Raw genomic sequence first — 6195 nt, 5'->3', positions numbered from 1 at the left:
ACTCTATGTATATATGTGTTATGAATTTTGTACATATAAAACTATATATATATAAAGCTTTTTACATATCTATTTAATTTTTGATGTGGCCTATTTATTTTATTATAGGCAAAGCTTAATTATTAAGCTAAGCCTATAATTTTTATTTATATATGCTTAATATGCGTGTAATATAAATATATTATTGTATCAGCAAAAACATGTATTGAAAAACCTATTATTATTATATAAAAACAATAAACAGAACTGAAGAAGTGAACAAAAAAAACCCCTTTAACACCGGTTGGTATTACCGACCGGTGTTAAAGGGTGGGCTTTAACCCCGGTTTCCCGAACCGGGACTAAAGGGTGGGCCTTTAGTCCCGGAAGGGCAGCACCGGCTCGGGAACCGGGGCAACAGGCCGTTCCCGACCGATGCTAATGCCTAATCCTGCAGCAGTGACCACGTTGTTTAGCCACCGTTTTTATTTGGGACGGATTCTGTGGAAGCCTCTACCCTATCTCAATATAAGTAGGGGAGATAGTTCATCTTGTGGTTTTCTGCTCTTTGAATTCTGATGTTTAGACGTAACAGGGAAATAAGGAGCCATTGAAGATGGTGATGCATGCCCTTTTTGCCATTTGCGAACTTTACTCAAGTCAGGCAACAGACCTTTAGAGAATGTCATCCTGGGATTAGGAACAGTTTCCTCATCAGAGGCATAAGAGAACTATTGAGTAACTGGAGGAGGCACCCATTTAGGGTCATTTCCTTGTTCTGTCATAGCACTTGACATGGCTACTTCACTAATAGTGGAATTCATATCTTCCGGATGAGCTTCCACAAACATGAACATTATAGCTCGTGCTATTTTCTCGGATGGGTGAAATTGAGAATTTCTCCACATTTTTCAGTTTGATAGTCTACTTATTTATTTGTGGAACCATTGTCTTTTCATCCACCTTACCGTTATGTACAACCATTGGAGTCGATGTTTGTGGGATTAGTTGTGTAACATTCTCTGTGGAATTCACCATAGGAATCCTGTAATAGAATTGTCCAATTTTTAAGAATTCAAGTGAATTAGCGACTACGAGAGCGGTCAAGCCAATGGACTTGAACACATAAAAACCCCGTAGTCCAACGAAACCTCAAAAGATCACGATTCAACCAACATACAACCAAGATCGTACATGATCAAGCATCTCCATCACACATTACATGCATTCAAACACAGATCATAGTTTTACAACCATCGGAGTCCAAGTGAAACTTGTTACAACACAGGTTTGAAAGCGGAAGCAAAGTAGATTTGAAACTTCACACATATATAGTTCGTTACATGCCAGCTCGATGATCAACCCAACAAAAGCATAAGTGAAGATACTAGAACTGATCTTGCCTGGGATCTACTCATCATCCACAGCCGGATGATGACAGTTAGCACAATACCCATGGTACACGATGTCATCTGCAACAAGGGTAAATGAAAACCTGAGTACAAGAATGTACTCAGCTAGACTTACCCGTCATAAACCAGAAATAAAGTGACACCAAGGATTATGCAAGGCTCATATATGTGGGCTGGTTTGACTCACATTTTTCATAAAAGCTTTAGTTTGAAGCTAAACATTTCCCTTCTTATTAGCAGCAAGTTAATTACTTAAAATAACTATTCACTAGATTAGCACCTGTTCTAAGCAAACACTTGAGTATTAAGCATCACAATAATAACCATATCCAGATTATCACATAGCCATCATTATCATCATCGTAACCATCAAGTTAATTTAGTGTACTCTATGTTGCCGTTGCTCAAGTCAAGTTCACACTATCTGGGAGAGACGGCGATTCGAATCGATTCCTATCCAGCTGGATGGGTATTCCTAGCACTCACCCAGGCAAACTTTGCCAGAGCAGCCTTAGGTCACCTTTATCACAACTTAGGACTAAGCCACGGGTCCGATCAGCGCCGCATCCCTAGGGACGACAATTTGCCAGGGTCAGAACTCTAACCTGACACCTCTGGCTTACGCCATTGACTCTCCGCACATACTTACTACCAACTGGGATGCTCACTCAAAGAGAGCGGGGTGCCTGGCCTGAGTTGACTCAAAAGCTTCACGGTCAGAACGACTTATCTGGCCAAATAAGTGTCAGGCATGCGTTCAACATGACAAGAGGATGTACAGCATATTGGTCCTTAAATGACACAGACGGGGATAGATTCACACCCAAGACCTCCATGCCTTGTTGCTTCACTATCGCATCCCGCCCGGTCTCCATTCATTATTAACACATGGTTATTTTCCACTATAGCAAATATAGCCAACCGTGATCAGATATCCACCTATCTCTCGCAGGTGACAGGAAATCACATGGCTTCTACCGAGCTAAGCATGGCTAAGCAGTACTACGATCCTGACCTACTCAGGTTGAGGTATAAGGTAGACAAGGTAGTCTTTATGAAGCAAGGGTTTCATATCAACGCCTAACACTTAATGCATCAGTATATATAACCATAGTTATTTGACTCTTGAGCATGATAACAAAGATATTAGGAGTCTTATAATGCTCCATAGCTTGCCTTCGATGTACGTAGCTAGACGGTGGACAGGGCACTCCGGCAAGTCCTCCTTAGCTCCTCCCTCTTGAGGGGGATCCCTCTGCTGCTCCTCTGGCTAGGTGGGGCGAACGCCAACACCATCACGCCTTGGGGTGCACCTAGGTATGCATGACATGGTAATAAACATAGAGAATACACATAGAATGCAACATGTCATGATGTGGAGCTAAAGAAACATGTAACAAGGTGCAATCATGACCAAAAGCTTCTATGATTAAGTAAATAACAGATAATCGAGTAAGTGCATACTTTTTCTCTGGTAGAGAGACTAACTACCCAAGCTAGTCAACGTAAACTACCATAACTCAGCACTGGGTTGATGGACAGACTGGGTAGTCACAATATTCAGCTATAACTTGGTCATCAGTTAGCCAAATTAAGTGAGTGAGCACTTTCTGGAAAGCTTAACAAATTTCCTACAACTCACTATAAGACATCACAGGATGATTCCCAATAGAAATAGGTCAAAACAGACGAGGTCTAAGGTCTGCTCTGGAAATTCCAGAGAGCAAGCACTATTCAGCAGCAACTTGTAACAGCCATAACTTCTAAACTATTCAGCCAAATTATTTACAAGAGAAGATAATTAATTACACTTTCAGAAATATAAGAACAGGGTAATGCATAAGGAAATGCATGAATGATTCATGATGCATGCACGGCTCATACGTCCTCACAACTTCTAGAAAAGAATAATCCTAGAGGTATAGACGGTGGCATACATACGTGCTCTCTTTATACGAAACTAATCGATCTACACGTTTCGATGTTAGTGTACCTGCAGAAAATTTCATTTCAGCCCACCCCACAATAGTATAAGTGCAGAAAATGAAAGTCTGATTTTCTAAATTCAAACTAGGTACTCCGATATATATTCTCTAACATATATCACAACATGCTATCCAAGTGAAGCACGTCCATATATACACCAAACATGTATACACGGTCGAACTAACTACCCACAATTAAGTACCTTCATATAAACATGTGTGTAACATGTAAATATTCCAGTAACCACAACTAACTCTCCCCTAGACCGATGGTTGGACGGTCATGCTCTCACAACTCTCACTTACCATAGCGTAGAGGCATATTGATCCGTACATTACCACTCAAGCAAGTGGCATCCATACAATTTCACGCCGTATGGATGACGAAAGAGAAATTATTGCTTACCATGGCGTAGAGGTATATGATCCATTCATTACCACTTAAGCAAGTGGCATCCATACTATTGCACGCCGTATGGACGACGAAAGGAAAAACCCTTAGTTAGTAATACGTATAGCCACCTAACAGTCTTTATTTGGGCATAAAGGGTATGACCACTGGCTTGATATATTTTTGTTCAAACACTTTTAGAACAGCCCTATGAATAGTCTAAGTTATCAAATAGTTTGGAAAAACAAATTCATTTGTTTTTAATTACATTCATGATGGTTAAATGCTTAATCTTGCTCCAATGCCAGCTTAAACAGAACCGTCCAATTTGTAAGAACTCAAGTGAATTAGCGACCACGGGAGCGGTCAAGCCAATGGACATGAACCCTTATAAACCCGGTAGTCCGACGAAACCTCAAAAGATCTCGACTCAACCAACATACAACCAAGATCGTACATGATCAAGCATCTCCATCACAGATTACATACATTCAAACACAGATCACAGTTTTACAACCATCGGAGTCCAAGTGAAACATGTTACAACACAAGTTCGATAGCGGAAGCAAAGTAGTTTTGAAACTAAACACACATATAGTTTGTTACATGCTAGCTCAATGATCAACCCAAGAAAAGCATAAGTGAAGATACTAGAACTGATCTTGCCTGGGATCTACTTGTCATCCACAGCTAGATGATGACAGTTAGCACAATACCCGTGGTACATGATGTCATCTGCAACAAGGGTAAATGAAACCCAAAGTACGAGAATGTACTCAGCTAGACTTACCCGTCCTAAACCAGAAATAAAGTAACACCAAGGATTATGCAAGGCTCATATATGTGGGCTGGTTTGACTCTCATTTTGCATAAAAGCTTTAGTTTGAAGTTAAATATTTCCCTTCTTATTAGAAGCAAGTTAATTATTTAAAACAGCTATTCACTAGATTTGCACCTGTTGTAAGCAAACACTTGAGTATTAATCATCATAATAATAACCATGTCCAGATTATCACATAGCCATCATTATCATCATCATAACCATCATGTTAATTTAGTGAACTCTACGTTGCCGCTGCTCATGTCATGTTCTTACTATCCGGAAGAGACGGCGATTCGAATTGATTCCTATCCAGCTGGAGGGGTATTCTTAGCACTCACCCAGGCATACTTTGCAAGAGCAGCCTTAGGTCAACTTTAGCACAACTCAGGACTAAGTTGCGGGTCAGATCAGCGCCGCATCCCTAGGGACGACAATCTGCCAGGGTCAGGACTCTAACCTAACACCTCGGTATTACGCCATTGACTCCCCGCACATACTTAATACCAACTGGGGTGCGCACTCAAATAGAACGGGGTGCCCGGCCTGAGTTGGCTCATAGGCTTCACGGTTGGAATGACTTATACGGCCAACTAAGTGTCAGGCATGCATTCAACATGACAAGAGGACGTACAGCGTATCGGTCCTTAAACGACATATACGGGGATAGATTAACACCCATGACCTCCATGCCTTGTTGCTTCACTATCACATTCCCACCCGCTCTCCATTCATTATTAACATATGGTTATTTTCCATGATAGCAAATATAGCCAAACGTGATCAGATATCCACATATCTCTCGCAGGTGACAGGAAATCACCCGGCTTCTACCGAGCTAAGCATGGCTAAGCAGTACTTCGATCCTAGACCTACTCAGGGTGAGGTATAAGGTGGACAAGGTAGTCATTATGCAGCAAGCGTGTCATATCAACGCCTAACACTTAATGCATCAGTATATATAACCATAGTTATTTGACTCTTGAGCATGATAACAAAAATATTAGGAGGCTTATAATGCTCTGGGGCTTGCCTTCGATGTACGTAACTGGACAGTGGTCAAGGCGCTTCGGCAAGTCCTCCTCCTCAGCTCCTCCCTTTTGAGGTGGATCCCTCTACTGCTCATCTAGCTCGGGTGGGGCGAACACCAACACCGTCACACCTTGGGGTGCACCTAGGTATGCATGATAAGGTAATAAACATAGAGAATGCACATAGAATACAATATGTTATGATGAGGAGCTAAAGGAACATGTAACAAGGTGCCAGCATGACGAAAAGCTTCTATCTCTCCTACAACTAAAAAGAACCAAACATGGACATTTTTTCGTGTAACATTGGTTTTCGTCCGTCTGCCCTCCGCCTGCGATCCCCCAGCACTCGCTGACATGTACGCCTCATTGACGCATGCGCAATCACCCCCAATCACCGGCATCGAGGAATCACCGCAATCTCCGCGCTCGCCATGTGCGACTTCCCTCTCACCCCTACATCGCTGTCGTCCACATTTGCCTCTGTATCGGCTTCCAGCGGCGGCGGCTCCTTGCTGGTGTCTCTCGGCGTTCTACAAGCGGCTGGATCTCGAGAGTTATAGGTGACATTTGCCTA

The sequence above is a fragment of the Sorghum bicolor genome, chromosome 4 (assembly GCF_000003195.3).
Source record: "Sorghum bicolor cultivar BTx623 chromosome 4, Sorghum_bicolor_NCBIv3, whole genome shotgun sequence".
NCBI classification, from domain to species: Eukaryota; Viridiplantae; Streptophyta; class Magnoliopsida; order Poales; family Poaceae; genus Sorghum; species Sorghum bicolor.
This window is presented reverse-complemented; position numbering follows the sequence as displayed.